Here is a 20,198-nt window from a genome sequence, read left to right as displayed (position 1 = left end):
ACAATAATAACAATAACAATAATAACAATAATAACAATAGAGCGAAGTGTCACAAAATATGACGTGGCCATCGTTCTTCCCTTCTCAATTTTATTTTATTTTTTTTCTTTTAATATTTTCCCAAAAGACCAGACCAAAACTGTAACACACAGAGGCGGAGCAGAAGCAACTTAACCTCAACAACGTGATTGTTCGACACATCCACCACCACCGCATCACATCTCACTCTCACTCATGGTTCCAAAACCAAACCCTAACTTCGCATAGCTTAGCTTAGCTTCAATACATTCAACACAATGCGAATTAGATCTGAATATAGTGTTCTGCTTCTGCTTCTTCTTCTTCTGGGGATTATTGCTTCTTCAACCTCCGCTCCAAGCCCCAAAAATGTCCAAACCTCCCTTCGTGCTAAATGGTCCGCCACTCCTCTTCTCTTAGAAGCCGGGTGCGTCGTTAATTCTTTATCTCTCTCTCTCTCTCTCTTTGATTTTCTCATTCCTTCAATCCAAATTCATTTTCGATTTGTGAAACAGGGAATTACTATCTAAACACCAGCCGCACCTTCTCTGGGACTTCATTGAAAACTGGCTCCATGATGCTTCTCACCACGACGATGCTCAATCTCACTCTGCTAAGGACTGTGTCAAGAACATTCTACACCACGCTCGCCCTCTCCTCAGAGAGCCTTTGACATCTTTGTTTGAGTTCTCTCTCATTCTCAGATCAGCTTCCCCTACACTCGTCCTTTACCGCCAGTTGGCCCTTGACTCTCTCTCGTCTTTTCCCGATGATGAGATCGTTGAAGCCAAAAACAGCTCTGGGTTAGACCCTTTGCGTGTTGGTGTTACCCTCAATAGCCCTCGATGTATATGTTGCTGGCTGGATACTGGGGACCACTTGTTTTTCCATGTTTCTGAACTGCTTCAGTGGCTTCAAGCCCCTGATCAACTGTGAGTGTTACTGTCTTTTTGTTAATGCCTTTTCTTTCTCCTTTCATGTTCCCTTTTGTTTTATTTCATACTCAAAAGTTTTAACTTTTTTATTTGTCATCAGGGTGGGTGATACGTTTCAGAGACCTGAAGTATTTGAGTTTGATCATGTTCATTTTGATTCGACCACTGGGAGTCCGGTTGCTGTCCTTTATGGTGCTCTCGGCACCACTTGCTTTAAGGAGTTTCATGTTGCTCTTGTTGGAGCTGCCAAACAGGTCTTTTGATTTGATAATCTATCCCTTGTAGGCTTAAGAAAATTTTAATGTCAGTCTATCAAGCATCACACTGTACACACCTCACCTCCTAAGCTGAGATATTTTTCTAGTTGTATGCAATAGTTTTTAACTTTTTTGTGGACATGGTTATAGGTACATTAGTCATGAAATTGTAAAGATTGGCCAGATGTTAACTATTGGGATTTGTAAAAAACTAGAAAAATTCCAAAAGGAACTGTTATTAAAAATGTTTAAAATGAAGGAAAACTAGGCAATCATACTACTGTATATAATTTATTTATTGTCTTTTTTTAATAACAATAATTTATCAACATGGAGAGCAGATGATTATAATGACTACTTATCTTAATAACTACTCTAAGTGTTTATGGTTCCTTTGCTGTTTTTTTATTAAGAGATCCTTTTTTTGAGTCATTCCACAAATAGTCTTGTAATGGTTATATGCCTGTTTCCCTTACCAATATTAATATGTTGTCCAAATGTGTTTAGGGAAAAGTCAAGTATGTATTAAGACCGGTATTGCCAGCTGGAATGACAGTACAATTAAAAAAGGTTGGAATGATTGACATGCTTTAGAATGCAAACTTCCACTTAAGGTTTTATAGTTTTGAATGTTGAAGCAATTTTGTTTTAGTCTCCTTTTCATTGTTTAACTTTGGTCATAATTTTGGAAGTGTCATATTATTAGAGAAACTGTACTGTATTCTTTCTTTCTTTGGGTTTATGTGAATTATCTCAACATTTGCATTGCTGTTTCATGAAAGTTCTCTTTCTCTGCGATTCATTCTGCCTTTATTTGTAATTTTGGTTCATTTGTATTGTAGGATAATATATGCTCTAATTCTTACTGTCTACTCCGCAGTTCTGGCTTTTGTTTGAAGTTTGAAAGTTACTGATTTTGGATACAGATAATTGAAAAGAAATTTACCTTATTTTAGTTAATTTTGGATTCACACATTCAGTGCTCTTTTTGATACAAAATTCATCCAAATAAAATGGTCAAAGAAATATTTTTTACCCGCTTTCTTATTAAGTGGGCATAATGTTAGCTTGGTGTTATTCCCGTATAAATACAGTTTTGGATTGCAGGTGTGACTTTGGAGGATCCCCGCACTGAAGATCTTAGCCAAGAAGTTAGAGGATTCATATTCTCTAAAATTCTGGTTTGTCAATCTCACCTACATTTGTTTGTTATCAATTATCATACACATCAGAAAGAAAACTGATATTCGTAGGCATTTTGAATCCATTCTATGTTTCAAATTAAATTAGAATGGGGTGTCTGCAGGTACCAGATTTCTGTTATGTAATATCTGTTATTGTTCCCCGGCTCTTTATTCTAATTGATATGCTTTAGTGCTAATAGAGTATATGGATGTAATACTAATGTAATAGCTAGCTGGGTAGTTTAAGTAGTTGCATGACAGCTGCAAGCTGTCATTACAGTTAAGAGGTTGTAATCCCCCACAACTACTTGTTGGGTTTAGACGTTCAGTTAACCCACAGATGACCTATGTATTAGATGCTAGTATTAGGTGCTATACAGTACACTGTAAGCTTTGTTTTTCAAGAAGAAATGAAGAATTTTTGGGTAAAAACATTAGAGGAAAACCTCTAGTACATTATATGCTTTCGAAGACCCAAATAAAATGAGAAAGGAAGAAATAAAGAAATAAAAATAACATAAGCATTGAAACATAACCAGAACATACAGGAAAACATGACAACTACATTGAATGGAGATTGGAGATTGGAGAATAAATTGGATAAGGGCTTTATGCTAGTTCATTTTCACTATGAAACTATGATCCCAGCAATTCACCTAAAATTTGAGAGAATAGACTATATATCTAGAATTGATAGTTCACATATACATTCTATGAACCTAATAGGCTCTTACCATTCATGTCATGGCTGCTGCTTTGAATTCAAGATATCTCAATTGCAGCTTCCTCTCTAAGATCTGTTAGCTTGATGTTGCATATTTGGTGATAATGTTTCAAATGTATCCACCTTTTTGACATCAAGGGATTGACATGCATATCTAAAAATTTGTTTCAATATTTGTTAGATTTATACCTAGGAAATTATCGAGGTACAAATGAGTTTACTTGTCGGAGTTTACTTGCAGGAACGTAAACCTGAGCTAACATCCGAGATCATGGCTTTCAGGGATTATCTGTTGTCATCAACCATATCAGATACACTTGATGTTTGGGAACTAAAGGGTATTGCAACCCCTTTTCCCCCTGATAATTGAACTTGATTGTTTGTTTATATCCATTTTTTGTTGGGTTTATAGAACTGTGATTTAATATTTTTTTTTTATGATAACAGATCTTGGACATCAAACTGTGCAGAGAATAGTCCGTGCCTCTGATCCTCTGCAATCAATGCAGGATATTAATCAAAATTTTCCTAGCATAGTGTCTTCTTTGTCTCGCATGAAGGTAAGTAATCTTTGTTACTTTTTGTTTGATGATTAGATATATGACATTTCTCCAAAATAATTGTTAGCAGTGTTATCAAATAGCGGTTATAACGGCATAGCGCTATGCCGTTATAACGTAGCGGATTTTAGGACTGGCGCGATCGCGACGCCGCGACGTCGCGGCCACCGCGATAAACGCAATCGCGGCCGTGAAAGCCATAGCGGCGATGGACACTGAAGCGGAAATAGCGGATTACCTGGAAACCTAAACGTTTTTTTTGGCTGATTGGAGCATCGAATAAGGAAATTGCTTGATTGATGCATTGAATTAGGAAATTGGTTAATTATATTGGAGCATTGAATTAGGAAATTGCTTAATTGGAGTATTGAATTAGGAAATTGTTGATTGGGGCATTGAATTAGGAAACCTGAACAGGAAATTGTTGATTGGGGCATTGAATTAGGAAACCTGAACGTTTTTTTTTTGCCTTTATTAAGATCTATTCACTTCATTCTCCTTACGCTCTTCTTCTTCATTCTCACTGTTTTGAGTTTACAGTGACTGGTTTTGTGTTTTTATTTTCACTGTTTTGAGTTTACAATGTCTGGTTATTTGGAACTGTCTTGGATATTTTAATATTTTTGAGTTATGAATGGTTATTTCATGCATTTTCATTACATGTCTTGTTTTTATTTTTATGCAGGAGTTTTTTTTTGAAATAATAGCTTGTGACAAGCTATTTTTTATATAAAATTTTACTTATTTTAACCGCTATGCGGTTTCCGCTATTTGCCCGCTACGCTATCCGTTATATGTCATAGCGGATTTTGGGCTCATCGCGATTTGCCGTGATCCGCGATTAATTACACTGATTGTTAGTATTCTTATGGAACTTGTATGCACGACAGTTAGATGATTCTGTTCGAGATGAAATAATGGCAAACCAGCGGATGATCCCACCTGGCAAGTCTTTAATGGCTCTCAATGGTGCTTTAGTCAATGTTGAAGATATTGACCTTTATCTGTAATATTTTTTCTCCTGTTGATTTTGTTTACATTATAATGCAGAAATATTTTCTGTTCTTCATATTTCATGTATGCACTCATATTGTAGCCTGAGGTGGTTTTTGCTCTAGCATCTCCAGCATATGAAATCATTGCTATTGCACTTAATACTTATTTATTATGAATGATAAAGATTGGACGAATAGATCAAGGTCTATTTATATACTTCAGTTTGTGTTTAGTTAGGTTGAGCTTATTTATGGTAGCTTAGTTATCTGATTGAATTTCTCATTTAAGATAACTTGGCTATCAAGGTCAAAGGCATTTCTTATCTACAGTTATATTACCCAAAATATATGTTATTTGATTATATCTGGTCTTAATAATCCTTCAACCAATATTGTGGCTTTTCTGATACAAGCCTATATGATGGTACTGTGTCTTTTATACTAACACTGCTATTGTCCCTAGTCTTGCCTTACCAATTTGACTGCAATCACGAGCAATGAAAATTTAAAATTTAAGGGCCTGTTTGGTTTGAGAAAACGTTTTCTATTTTCATTTTCATTTTTCATTTTCTGAAAACAGTTTTCATTTTCAAATTTTTAAGATGTAGAAAATGTTTTTGTTTTGAATTTTTATTTTCTATTTTCAAAAACTAAAAATATTGGAAACATGTTTGATTTAACTATTTTTAATATAAAATTAATAATTATTGTTTTAAATACATTTAAAACAAAGAACAATAGTCCCGGGTTCCTTAAACATCTAGTTCAAGATTTGATATTTGAGCGGTGCGTATGGGAAATCTTCTGTTTAAAGAGACGTATTCACTTCACGTGATCTCAGAAACTCAGGGGATTACTCTCATAGCTACCGATAATATTTTTTGGTATAAACATCCGGTACCATGTCACTCTTTGAATGCTGCCAGAGTCTTAAGACTCTTCATCCCTCCCTAGAGTGTATTGTGTGGGAGTCGAACCAGAGAGCTCTTCCCACACGTACACTCAGTCTGCGTTACCAACTGAGTTACCTCTCTTGGGTAGCTACCGATAATATATAGAATACATTGGAAAACCAAAAAATAATATACATTTAATACAAATTAGTAATAAAAATAAACTTATATCTCATTAATGAATAGTTTATGAATAAAAAATATAATATAAAATAATATATGTGTTCATTTATCAAGTGCCCTGGAACTATACGTACCAAAAAAAATTCAAGTAGAACTATGGAACGTACAAAGAAATGGAAGAGAGAGAAAGAGTAATGAGAAGGGGGCGGGTGCAATCAGATAACCAAAAAAGGAAATAGTTACGAAAAAAAAAACTTCACCATATTAACAAGTTTGCCACCGCGTTTTCTAAAAGTCTGAAAACGTAGAAAACGTTGTTTTTTTATTTTCAAAATTGGGGTCATTTCCAGCACCATTTTCTCTGAAAACATTTTCTTTTTTCTGAGCAAACACATTTCTAACTTTATTTTCAGTTTTTAGTGAAAATGAAAACAGGAAACGTACAAACCAAACAGGCCCTAAATCTTTTCCAACTCTGTAAAATGTCATCATAGCATATGGAGTTCATAATAGTTAATCATGTTAAGCTTGATATTCATCATGAAACTAACTACCCAAAAGTTGTAGCTATTAGGTGAAGATACATAAGTGGTTTTATATTGACATCTCTAACATGTCCCTCACGAAAGGGCCGAAGGCTTTGAAACATGGACATTATACGGACTGATCTACCTCAGTACCTTGTATTGAAATTCAACTTTTTATTAGAAAAATGTAAGTGGAAAAGAGTGAACTCTAGATCATTTGGTCATGGAGACTTTAATAGCATATCATGAACCGACTACCCTAAAACTTAAGTTGTAGGTTGAAGACTCATGAATGGTTTTATTTTATAATGACATCTTTAGCAAAATTAATTTTACATTACTTTCTTGATGACTTGTAATTGTTGATCATATAATTTTGGTTTTCTGTAGTTTGTTTTGAACTCATGGATGTCTTAAACTTCAAGTTAAATGAAAGTTCTCAAACTTCTGATATTATATCCTTCTTATCTTTTGTTAGGTTGATTGACATGGTTCATCCGGACCTGTTGTTGGCTGATCAGTTCTCAAAATTGAAGGTGAGTTCCAACTGATCATTTAATACCAGACTAATTTCTAGTTAACTTGTCATGCACCTAATAAGATAGTTATCTGAGGCATTCTAATACATGAGAATCTACATGGTTATAAATAGTGCTAAAACTGGAAGTATATGATGATTGTCTTCATATGTAATCAGTGATAGTTGCTTAAGAAAAGTTGGGAACAGAAAGGTGGGTGATGAGAGTTAATGCTTAATGGTATTGCTTTAGTGGATAAAGTTATCTGTTGGCACAGTTAACTCTTAACATTATTACATCTTGACATCTTTCCATTTTTCTTTTTAACATACTTCGCAAATCTGTTGTGAGAATTTGACGTAGACATTTTGCACTTGATTGATGCTTTGCTATATATCTAGACTGTAATATTGATGTTCCGAGTAATTGCAGATTCCTCATAGCACTGTGCGAAAACTGCTGTCAACTTTACCTCCATCAGAGTCCGATATGTTTCGTGTTGATTTTCGTTCTAATCATGTTCATTATCTCAATAACTTGGAAGAGGATGACAAATACAAACGGTGGAGAAGCAATCTAAATGAGGTTAACTGCTACTTATTTTTGAACTGGACCATGATATTGTTTTCAAACTATCCGTGCTGTGAATATTCATCTGAGCATAATCTATCTTTTATTTTGTTTAGATCTTGATGCCAGTCTTCCCTGGGCAGCTTCGTCAAATCCGTAAAAATCTTTTCCATGCTGTTTTTGTTCTTGACCCAGCAACCACTTGTGGTCTTGAGGCAAGTTTATCCCCTCAAAAATAACATTTTCACATTTTTATTTGTATGTATTTTAAAGTGAAATCCCTCATAGCATTGCTTTTTGTTTGAAAACCTTGCAGTCCATTGATATGATCATATCATTGTATGAGAATAATGTTCCTGTGAGGTTTGGGATTGTACTATATTCTTCAAAGTACATCATGCAGTTAGAGGACCATTTTGCCAAAGATGATGGAGACAAATTTGAGGAGGACATATCTAATATGGTAATCTTTGTCTTTTGTGGTTCAAGGATTTATGCAATCATATTTTTTAGAAAATTTTACTGGCAAGTTTATAATACATTGTTTTTGTCATTTTGCTTTTTCAGATCATACGTCTCTTCAGCTATATCAAGGGGAACCATGGTATTCAGATGGCATTTGAGTTTTTGAGCAATGTATGAAATTGTCATAAATATTAGTTATCTTCTGTTCATTGTTTCTACAACCTTGTTGACCACTGCTTTTATTTAGTTTAGATTAAATGAATATACACAAGATTAACATGACTGAAATTCAGAAGACTACATATTGTTAGAAAATTGACAGATTTCAAATTTTTGTCTTCTTGCCTGTTACTGCACTATTTTTAAAGATAATAACTAATAAAATCTAGGACTTACTACGAAAGAAGTCATGAACCTAGTTTGCAGGATAATTCAGTCTCATAAGTTGTTTCACCCACCGTTAACAATGTAAACAAGTAAAGCCTCATTTTCCTTTATAAACAACACGCTATTTTGTGTGCAAGTTCCAGTTTAACAAGATTTTTTGTTATATGGATATAAATGACATGACTGTGTCATAAATAGGCTTTTGGTCGAAGCTTGTTGACATTGTTCAAGTCATCTAAAATTAGTCTAGTTTGACAGTTTGCAATTCAACTGATATTAGAGTAATGTATAATATAAGTCAGCATGCTATGCAAAGTGTGCATAGCGCGTCATACTTGTAGTTAGCATAGTGCATCATAGTGCTGTTGAGTTGCCCAGCTGTCACGTAACTGAATCAGTTAAGTACAGCTGTTGATGTAACTAACCCTACGTGATTTAGCTGTACTCTGGAAGCGCTATATATTGAGCTCAGCCTTGTAACTTCAATGATCACAGTATATAGGCTGCAAATCTGTTTATCTCTCCTTGCTTTCTCTCTCTCTGCTCTATCTCTAAACTTATCTCTAGGAATTGACAAAACATCATTGTACATGTTTTGTAGGTTAATAAATTTCGCATTGAATCAGATGATCATGCAGACGATTCTCATCTTGAACTGCACCATGTTGAATCCGCATTTGTAGAAACAATATTGTGAGTATTGCTAGGCGTTTGTGTTGACCATTTTGCTGCAGACATTTCTCTAATGTGGCGCTTCTCTTCTTTTTCAGTAACATTCTGTGTTTTTATTTTCCTATTATTTAAAGACATGGATTGGATATTCTCACTATTTTCTGTAGACCTAAGGTAAAATCCCCACCTCAAGAGATATTGTTAAAGCTGGAGAAGGAGCCAGAGTTGAAGGAATTGTCTCAAGAAAGCTCCAAGCTTGTATTTAAGCTTGGTTTAGCTAAGATTCAATGTCCTCTGTTGATGAATGGGCTTGTTATTGATCCGACTGAGGTAATGAGTAATGACTTTTTGAATGTTTTCCTCCGCCTCATCTTACTTCCAGAATAACTTATTTTTCTTCTGAAATTCTGCTCTTTTTATTTCTTTTGGTATTGGGGTTGGGGCTGTACTTAAATTTGCAACATTTTATATGGCCTAAGAACTGTCTTCACTGCTCAATCTTGAACTTTTGCGTCTTAGCTAGCACTAACCAAATGTGTTTTTCTTAAATAAGCTTCTTAATTTCCAGCGGTTAACCACTTTCAGATTACTAGATGATGTGCACCTTGCACAGTGGAGGATCAGAATCCATTTTAGTTGTGTGCTTGATGTCGTCTTTAACTAGGGTCCACTTTGCGCGGTTTAGTTTAAAGTATTCAATTTCTGTTATTAGAGTAATTTGTGTCATCATGATAGTGTGTTGATAGAATAAGATTCTCTGCCAGTTATATATTTGCAATTGATTTTACCAGGAGGCTCTACTAAATGCCTTGAATGAAGAGACTCAAAGAATCCAAGAGCAAGTTTATTATGGACAAATAAAACCGCACACTGATGTATTGGCCAAGTTCCTATCAGAAGCTGGTATTCAACGCTATAATCCTCGGGTATAACGTGTAAAACTTTTAAGATCAGGGAAATTTGTATAATGACGTGAGACTAATCAATTTCTTATACAGATTATTTCTGATAACAAACCAAGATTCATATCTCTTTCGACGTTTATTTTTGGAGAGGCATCTATACTGAATGATATTGACTACTTGCATTCTCCTGAGAGTAAGTTGTTGTTGTTGTCATACTAGAATATAAAGGTTCACTCTTACACTCTGGATTTTGTCCATGTGGATTAATAGTTTTTGTCTGGCCCAGCAATGGATGATTTGAAGCCTGTGACACATCTTCTTGGCGTTGATATCACTTCAGCAAGTGGGATGAAATTACTTCGCCAAGGCTTAAATTATCTGGTCAGTGCTTCATTGCATGAAAGTTCTTCTTCCTTTTTAGTTTTTTGGTGTGACGCCTATCATGAGTTGGACCTACTTACATTATGTTACAGATGGAAGGGTCCACAGATGCTCGTGTAGGTCTTCTGTTTAGTGCCAATCAAAGTTCAGATTCGTTTACCCTCCTTTTCGTGAAGGTTTTTGATATCACTACATCCACATATAGGTTTGTTTGTTAATTGTTGGAGTAATTGACTTTCAATAGATTGATTGCTATATTAGTCTATAGTTTACTCATTCCTTTTTATAGTTAATGTGCAGTTTTATTATATCAATTGTATGAATGCACGATTTTATGCAGCCATAAGAAGAATGTATTAGACTTCTTGGATCAGTTATGCTCCCTCTATCAGAAGCAATTCATCACTACGTCAGCTATGGAAGTTGATAACACCCAAGCATTTATTGACAAGGTCTGTGAGCTTGCTGAGGCTAATGGGTTCCCATCCGAGGACTGTAGATCTGCCCTCTCAGAATTTTCTGCTGATGAAGTGAGAAGTCAATTGATGAAGGTACTTCTGGTTGCTTTGCCATTAAATAATAACATTTTGGTGCATGCCAGATCCCTCAATGCTCTCCTTTACCTCATGTTTTCATTTGATTCTCCTACCATATCGAAATGATGCTCTGCTTTTCTTACGCTCCTTCTCTCTTTCTTCCCTTATTTGTTTTGTGAAGGTTTAGACAGTTCTGGGCTCAATCTCAGAGCGAAGAGCCTTCACTCTCATTTATTTATTTATTTAGTGACCATGGGAGTTTGTATTAATGAGCCTTCTTGTTATCAGGTGGGAAAGTTTTTGTACAGGGTACTTGGATCTGAATCTGGTGTTAATGCTGTCTTCACGAATGGAAGGGTAAGACTTTCTTAATCTCTTGGGTTTTTTCATGGTGTACTTGGTCTTCGTTTCTTAGTGTGTCAATTCCAACTTGATCAGTTTTTCATCGATGTTAGAATCTTAGTCATTCCTCCTGTGTTAACCCTTAGCTTTTATGTTTTATAGGTAACTTATCGTATTCATGAAAGCACATTTTTGAGTGCTGATCTGCATCTTCTTGAATCAATAGAGCTTAAGAAGAGGATAAAGCATATTATGGAAATTATTGAAGAAGTTAAATGGCAGGATGTTGACCCTGACATGCTGACAAGGTTTCTCTTTGCTCTTTCGGTTTTGTCCTGTGGTTATTGCTTAAATTGATGTTTTGGTACATCTGTCTTATCATCTTCCCATGAGACATTAATTTTAAATATCACTTGGTATTAATGAAGGTGAATATTTCTAAGTATATGCGATGAAACCATTTATTTCTCTATGTAAACTGAATTGAATCACAGGAAGGTTATCAATATCAGCATTCTGGGGACCTCATGAGTTATTGTCTTCTGCCCAATATACTAGATAATGAGTTAGACACAAACATAATGTGACTCCTAGTGTTAAGAGTGAAATGATAGTTTAGAAGGAGTGAACGTTTAACAACACTTCGATCAGCTGTTTCTAGTCTGTTTGTGTTCTTTGCGTCCCTAGTTGGATGTTATGCTTGAAGTTAAAACTTGCCCATGTTCGGAATTTGTTAATTGTTTTAACTTTTAAGAAATCCTTACAAAAATGTCTGTAGCATTTTTCATTTTTTTCCAGGCTATGACAGGTAGTGTTTGAAAAAATTATGAGGAGTGATACCAACACTCACTTTAACACTCTGCTTCCAACAAATTCGAAGTGGACCCTTATACTTTATTGGGATCCACATATATTTCAACCAATAAATGAGTGTTGTAAAGACTAAAGAGTATTAAAATGAGTGTTGATAGCATTTCTTAAAAAAATTTATAGCTGTCCAACTGTATCTGTTTTCAGAATATGATAGAAATAGACCACCTATTAATAAGGTGTATCATAGAAGAAGTAAGAAATTGGGAGATAATGGGCCTGAGCCTGTTATGCAGGTGGTCGATAGTTAGTTGTTAGTTTAGGCATGAATTAATAGGCCATTGTAACTGTTAGTTACTTAGGCTATTGTAACTGTTAGTTAGTTTAGTTAGCATACCTATAAGTGGAATGAGGAGGTAGTTAGGAGATTATTCGGGAAAAAATGTTTCACTTTTGTTGGAGAATACTGTCCTCTTGAATACCACCATCTTATAAACTCATTTTCATTCTTTTGCAATAAGATAACTCTATTTGATTCTGTTTTTCGTCCAGTTCTATCAGAATGAATGACAAAATTTTCAAAATATCTTTTTTCCCCAGCAAATTCCTTAGTGAATTGTGCTTGGTAAGAAGGCATGAATTGTGCTTGGTTTTATCGTCTTTATTAAGGTTTATTCATATATAGGTTGCTGGCTTCAAGTTTCAACTGTATAATTTTATGAATTTAACAATTATATACTACTGTTTTTTCTGTGCAGTGCCATTATTCTAAACAATGAAAATTCTAGCATTCATATTGATGCGGTTCTGGACCCTTTAAGTCCAACCAGCCAGAAGTTGTCTGGAATTCTTCGAGTTTTGTGGAAATATATTCAGCCCAGCATGAGGATTGTACTGAATCCATTGGTTGGTTGATATCTATAGTTCTATTTACATTTATAATTATTAAGTAACTTTTTCCCCTTTACTTTACTTGTTCCTCCATTAATTGTCTTCTGAAGCCTTTAGTATGTATCAAGATGATAAAGCTGAAAAAAGAATTGTAATTATGGTTTTGTCTACCTGGAATTTGACAAAGCCAAAGTGTTGTCCTTGTGGCTGAACTCTAAAACTCCCTTGCATACTCCCTTACATTTAATAAGGCTACAGCTGTTATGAAGTTATATGTTTGGGCCCTTTTTAGATGGCTTTTGCTTTGCAACTTATATCTGTACCAATACTATCATTTATATGTTTGGGCTTGTGGCTGAACTCTAAACTCCCTTGCATACTCCCTTGCATTTAATAAGGCTACAGCTGTTATTAAGTTATATGTTTGGGCCCTTTTTAGATGGCTTTTGCTTTGCAACTTATATCTGAACCGATACTATCATTTTACGTAATCCTGCAGCATTCCCATATGTATAAGCTTGTAGAAGTAGACCAGTTTGTAACTTTAACACGCTGGTTCATTGTATGAAATTCGGAAAATATAATTTAAGATAATGAGTATAATATTTTTGTTTTGATTACAATCCTGGGGTTAATGCTACTTACATCTTACCCTCTCAAGACCCGTGTAGTAGTGGAAGCTTTGTTTGTCCTACTTATATATCTTGCTTTTTACATATAACTGTTTTTAAAAAAAATGGATTTGGCCTCACTTTAGAAGGTATAATAAGTCATCACATCCCTTGATAATGAAATTAATGATTGTGATTGTGATCATATACTTGCGCATGAATAACAAATCCTAAAACAAATAGTAACATAGACTTCCTGTCACTGCTCTAAATTTTGGCTTTTGTAGATCCTTTGATTTTGTGAGTTTTTTTTTACCATAAAAGTCGCATTTTCTACACTACAAGGTATATTGAATTTTAATTTACTTCCAACATAATGCACCAATATTGAATGATACTTTTCACTTCATGCCAGAGTTCCCTTGCTGATCTTCCTCTGAAGAGCTACTACAGATATGTAGTACCGTCAATGGTATATCTTACACTTATGGCTTGTAGATAATTCTAAATAAGATTTAGTGTTTGGGTTCTCATATTTTTATTACTTTTGCAGGATGATTTTAGCAACACCGACTCTTCAATAAACGGACCAAAAGCATTTTTCGCCAACATGCCATTGTCTAAGACTCTCACCATGAATCTTGATGTCCCCGAACCTTGGCTTGTTGAGCCCGTTGTTGCTGTGTATGTACTATCCTTTTAGCATTTACTGGATATAAAGCCGTTGATGAGCCCCCATGTATCAGGCTATCAGCCTTAGCTTTTAGTAGAATTGCTTCTTGACATGATACCTAAAAGATTAAGTTGTTAGGTGGAGACTCTTCCATATTAGCGATTGTTTGTTAATCTTGATTCACCTTTTACTTTTCTTGTTGAGTGAAAGTTGAGAAGGTTTTTAAGAACAGGTGTATTGAGAGATCGACTAGCTGTATGACCAAAGTAGTATATAAAGGCTTTGGACAATCTTCACCTCTTTTTTTTTTGGTCAATCTCACCTCTGGAATTTGCTTTTGAGGTAGGGTTAGGTCTTTCCAAATATCAAGATGGTATTAGAGTCTATCTTAGATCTAGTATTGAACCCAAAATTCCGCCTTCATTGCAGGCCCTTAGCCGCCTGCAATGCTGCCACCACCCAAAATTTGGCCTTCATTATGGTGTGGGTCTCTAGTTGCCTTCCTTTTGGCCATCCTACGCTGCCTTTGCTGCAGGCGCAACCATCAGTCCTACAAATTCCACACTGCAGATGTCCAATCATGGGTGTGGGAGGATGTGTTAAGATGTCACAATGACTAGACATATGGCCAATGTAATCCTTATAAAGGTTTTATCAATCCTCACCTCTTGAACTAGCTTTTGGGTAGAGTTAAAACTCGCCTGGATTCAAAGAATTATTCATACCAAATCACATTGACCTCCCTCATTTTAAATTTTAGTGTAGCTATAAGCCTATAACCTCTTCTATTAGTTCAGTGTTAGACATGTTAAACCAGGCTAGACATATTTTATATGTTTAGTGTAGCTATAAGCCTATACCATTATCTTCGATAGTAAAGAAACATGTAATATATTTGAATGAACACTTTTTAAACTTTAATATGATGTTAATTATGAAGAGCAATAGAGGTTTCCTGTGCATCTAAAGATTCTAAACTTGAGTTAGTTCCATATAATTGAAGGTTAAGACATCAAATCATAAAAAAAATGATCATTAAATTGGTGAGTTCAAGTATAAAAAATGCTGCGCATTTTCCTTTTAATAGAAAGGATTTTTTAATTTTTTTTGCGGAGGTAGTTTGCCTTTCCTTGAGGGAGGTCTTGGTAATTAATTTCAACATGTGTTCTCTCTGTGTGTATAAACAACGGATATTTTTGTTTCAAATTTTTAGCCTCTAATATGATTTCTCATGTTGCAGCCATGACCTAGATAACATTCTGCTTGAGAACCTTGGCGACACAAGAACATTGCAAGCGGTTTTTGACTTTGAAGCTCTTGTCCTCACAGGTAAAGTTGCATTTTGTATATTTAAAAATATAGGCTGATAATTCTCTTGATGTTGTCATTCGTAAATAAATAGCATTAATTATCAAGTAATACTTTTTACTAAACAATTGTCCATCTAATCAGGTCATTGCTCTGAGAAAGATCATGATCCTCCTCGAGGCCTTCAGTTGATTCTTGGAACCCAAATTTCACCCCATCTTGTTGATACCCTTGTGATGGCCAATCTTGGTTATTGGCAAATGAAAGTCTCTCCTGGTGTTTGGTTCTTGCAACTTGCTCCTGGTAGGAGTTCTGAGCTCTATATTTTAAAGGAGGATGATGATGGAAGTCAGAATAAACAATCATCAAAACTCATCACTATTAATAGTTTACGGGGTAAAGTAGTTCATATGGAAGTAGTGAAAAGAAAGGGCAAGGAACATGAGAAATTGCTGATTCCTGATGATGGTGAAAATGTGCAAGATCAGAAGAGAGTGAGTGCTTTTTCTTTAATTTTTTTCTTTTAAAAATTTAGTGTCAACAAAAGAAAAAACATTAGTATTTTAATGTAAAAGCTTAGCAGTAGCAGCTGCCAATCCTCACAGATATCTTTGATTTTTTTTTTCTGTAGGGAAGTACCTGGAATTCCAACTTACTAAAGTGGGCGTCTGGTTTCATTGGTAACAATGAACAATCTAAAAAAGCTGAAAGCAATTCACCTGTGAGTTTTTTTTTTTTTTTTTTTTCTTTTTCGGTTTCTTCATCCTGTCCCTTTTGCACGAATTCATTTGCCCTTGTTAGATTTCCATGAAAATCTTGTATAAAGGGCTAGTAACAAACTATAACCAAACTTGGTATTGTTTTATAATTTTTTTTATCTGGATGTTTTGGTCTTTATGCTTCAATACTTTGAATTATGTAATGCCTTGCTTGAGATTGAAGTAGTAATTTTGGTTCATGATAAGACTGCCATTGTTATATAGTCTTTCTGATTTGTCCAAATACATGGTATACTTTGAAGTATTGTTCCCACCTTCTGCACCATTTAAACTTTCCTCTCATCTTATGAACCTTCACGATAATTTCTTAGAGTTGTAACAGACTGGACCTTTTTCTCATAATAGGAGAAAGCAAGGGGGGGATGCCATGGAAAAACAATTAATATCTTTTCAATTGCTTCGGGTCATCTGTAAGTGGTTCTCTTGTTTTAACTTGATATTACAGTTTGCTGTTAATTATGGCCACAAGACACTTTTTTGTCTCAGGTATTTGCGTTTTGTCTCACTTGTCTGGGTTGATGTATTTTTACCAGATATGAACGCTTTTTGAAGATTATGATTCTAAGTGTTCTAAAGAATACTCCTCGTCCAGTGAAATTCTGGTTCATAAAGAACTACCTTTCTCCTCGTTTTAAGGTGATATACCCACCAACTTAATGCTTAAATATTTATTGATTTGTATATTGGAACTTTAAAACAGAAATTAATGTATCCGCTTGACACGCTTGGACTATTGGTTGTCATCTGAATACCCAGGATCTGATTCCCCGCATGGCCCAAGAGTATGGTTTTGAATATGAACTAATCACATACAAATGGCCTACTTGGTTGCACAAGCAGAAAGAAAAGCAGCGAATAATTTGGGCGTATAAAATTTTATTCCTGGATGTCATCTTTCCCCTTTCCCTGGAGAAGGTATCTTGTCTTTCTTCTTCTGCATCCAACTCCATGTTTTCCTTCCTTTTGTTCTCCTCTGCATTCTAAATTTCAGTGTCACCGCTCATGCATCTCATGTGACATTAACAAGAAATGAAAAGAAAGATCCTCTGCAAACTTGTCTTTAATTTAAAGTCTATTGTTTTTGCAGGTCATTTTTGTAGATGCTGATCAGGTTGTCAGGGCTGACATGGGAGAACTATATGACATGGATTTAAAAGGAAAACCTCTGGCATATACTCCATTTTGTGACAACAATAAGGAGATGGATGGATACCGGTTTTGGAGACAAGTAAATGCCACTGTTGAACTTAAATTTATATCATTTATTGTTTTATTTTGTTGTACATACATGTTTTCTTGGTTGTCATCATACTGATGCAATTATTTGTAGTTTCAGCATTGAATGCTAATTTCTGTTCATGTTACTCTTATGCCATAGGGTTTCTGGAAGGATCATTTGCGGGGAAAACCATATCATATTAGGTTAATAACTGGTTTCTTGATCCTCTTGCCAAAAAAGGGTTGGAGTATATAAAATGTCATTTGTCTAATTTGTTTTTTTCCTTGCAGTGCTTTGTATGTTGTTGATCTGAAGAAGTTCTGAGAGACTGCAGCTGGAGATAATCTCAGAGTTTTCTATGAAACCCTTAGCAAGGATCCAAATAGTCTATCCAACTTGGATCAGGTAAGAGGTTAAGTCAATAGCTTTTTTACTATTATTTATTTTGTTGTGAAAGAATCACTTAAAAGATTCATTTTTCCAACAAAAGCTGATTTTACTTTCAGTGAGACCGTACCAGAAGTACTCCAAAAGATGCTAAAAGCAAAACTGGGCAGTGTTATCCTGTTATATCACGTAGCTCCCCTATGAAACACGCCTTGAATTTATGACATCTAACACTCCACCCTCATGAGTCAATCCAACCATACATACATCAAAACTCCCTAACACATTAGAAGTGTAAACAAGCAACTAGATCAGAACACCTGTTTAAGAAAGAATAAATGAATCACTTAAAAAGATTTAGAGCTTGTTTGTATTACTGGTAGCACTTCCCAAACGTAAGTTTTACCACGGACTAATATCTTTCTTTGAGAAGTCTTGGATTTGGGCGCCTGGTGAAGGCAAACTATGCTTTTCACGTCGGCAAACTGGTTTCCAAAACCCAAACATACTCTAAGTTGTTAAAAGAAGATTGGATGGTTCCTATAAGTCCAATATGCCTGAACATATGGAATGAAATCCAAATACACAGTAGATGGCTGCTTTATATTGAAGCAAAATATTGCTTTAAAGTGAACCTTTATAAGTGCTGGAAATATAATATAAAATCATTTTTTGTCTCCGCTCACTAATTTAAACTTTTGGTATAATTGGTTCCTTATATGGTATCAGAGCCTCTATGATTATCGGGTTTGCAGTCCCCCATTATTCTAACAAAAAGTTGAATTTTAGCAAAAGATATGAGAACTTGTGCATTGTCCGCACTTCAAGCCCAATGAGCTTTTGCGTTAGGGGGCATGTTATATAAAATCATTTGTGTTTTCACCTAATAACTTTAACTTCTGAGATAGTTGGGTTATGTTCATTTACTTCCAATGTAGCTACTGTTATACTTTGTGCAACTTTTTTGAGGGACCTTTTTGGCTTGCTAAAGTTTGCTCTCCATGGTTCAGGATCTTCCTAATTATGCTCAGCATAATGTGCCCATTTTTTCCTTGCCACAAGAATGGCTATGGTGTGAGTCATGGTGTGGTAATACTACAAAATCCAAGGCAAAAACAATTGATCTCTGCAACAATCCCATGACAAAAGAACCCAAACTTCAGGTGAATATTTGCTGTTTCAAGTGTTTTGTGTTCATGGAAACTCCATCGCATCACTTGCTGATGTTTTAGTAGCCCCAATTGTCTCTGCAAAAATTTAACTTATCTCCACTTTGGTCTTCAGGGTGCTAGACGAATAGTATCTGAGTGGCCAGACCTTGATTCGGAGGCAAGTAGTTTCACTGCACGAATCTTGGGTGATGATCAAGAACCAACACAATCACCTGACCAGTCTAAGGATTTGACAAGTGAAGATTCATTGAAAGAAGACTTGGAATCCAAAGCCGAGTTGTGAAACAGACAGAAGTGTTCTGAAAGGATCTGTTGATGCAGTTGGCAGTGGCACCACATTAGCATAATGGTACATTTATTACCAAGGAGGGCCTGGCTGATATCTTGGCATGCCGCCAAACACAATAACAACAGTTAAACGCATTGAAGATTTGCCTTCTCTGTTGCCATTTCCAAACGCATTGAAGATTTGCCTTCTCTGTTGCCATTTCCAGGTTCAAAAAGAATATTTTGGTTAGAGTGAAATGTTAGTATATTCTGATATTGACTTACGCCCATTTCAGACTGGTATCCATGCCATCTAATCTCATGAATCTGATACCTCGGCCCACCTACGCCCATTTTTGTTCTTTCAAGGAATATCCGAATACAATAGCGAGGAATACTGGAGTTTAGCAATGCCAAATATATATATGAGTGATAGTGTAATTTTATTTCATATTAAGCTGAAAAAAGAGTTGATCTAAACATGCTATAAGGAGGAAAGACTCCTTTGTTTGATTTGTTTTCCTCCCCATCTAACCTCCTTGTTTAAATCCTCTACAAATCAAAGCATGTCCTTTTTATCAAAAAATTGAGAATTAAATGTCGGTTGGATCATTTCAGAGAAAATATTACAGATACTAGTGAAATTATTATTATATTAACACCTCAAAATGTTTTGCATTTGCCAAAATTGTTTTTGGGATGGTGAATGTATGACAATGTTTCAAAATATTTATGATAACAGCTCGAATAGAATCTTGCATGAAATCATGTGTTTGAGCTAGCTTCTCTTTCATTAGAAGCATACCTGTGAGACGGTTGATTGAATTTCTATACTACGTACCACTATAAAACTACATTGCTAGTTCTCATGATCACCCTAACTAAATCAATGGCCTAGCCATAAAACATTAATTCTGTATAAACATGACTGCTCGTGAGGCACCTTTAGGCAAAATGAGTAGCACATTGGTAGAAAGTTGACAATCAATTATTTCTGAATTTATAGAATGATTTATCTCTAAATTAAAT

At 35.1% G+C, this 20,198-nt stretch overlaps 1 pseudogene across 1 annotated transcript; it reads left to right on the top strand.

Annotated features, from left to right (window-relative positions):
- Positions 1 to 124: 124 nt before the first annotated feature.
- Positions 125 to 19,682, top strand: LOC130737158 (UDP-glucose:glycoprotein glucosyltransferase-like; annotated as a pseudogene). The gene is made up of 36 exons (XR_009018626.1): positions 125 to 445; positions 534 to 950; positions 1,054 to 1,207; positions 1,718 to 1,780; positions 2,305 to 2,391; positions 3,360 to 3,456; positions 3,566 to 3,678; positions 4,569 to 4,684; positions 6,755 to 6,812; positions 7,227 to 7,379; positions 7,481 to 7,579; positions 7,681 to 7,827; positions 7,932 to 8,000; positions 8,818 to 8,909; positions 9,056 to 9,218; positions 9,680 to 9,814; positions 9,887 to 9,986; positions 10,080 to 10,174; positions 10,267 to 10,379; positions 10,515 to 10,725; positions 10,999 to 11,067; positions 11,215 to 11,360; positions 12,621 to 12,768; positions 13,780 to 13,836; positions 13,918 to 14,048; positions 15,278 to 15,366; positions 15,490 to 15,839; positions 15,977 to 16,066; positions 16,470 to 16,534; positions 16,658 to 16,760; positions 16,881 to 17,039; positions 17,212 to 17,352; positions 17,503 to 17,546; positions 17,634 to 17,748; positions 18,741 to 18,893; positions 19,015 to 19,682. The product of XR_009018626.1 is annotated as a UDP-glucose:glycoprotein glucosyltransferase-like (transcript).
- The last annotated feature ends 516 nt before the right edge of the window (positions 19,683 to 20,198 follow it).

Source organism: Lotus japonicus, chromosome 2 (genome assembly GCF_012489685.1).
Source record: "Lotus japonicus ecotype B-129 chromosome 2, LjGifu_v1.2".
Classification (NCBI taxonomy): Eukaryota; Viridiplantae; Streptophyta; class Magnoliopsida; order Fabales; family Fabaceae; genus Lotus; species Lotus japonicus.
The sequence above is the reverse complement of the archived record's forward strand: the minus strand, read 5'-3'. Positions and strand labels throughout refer to the sequence as shown.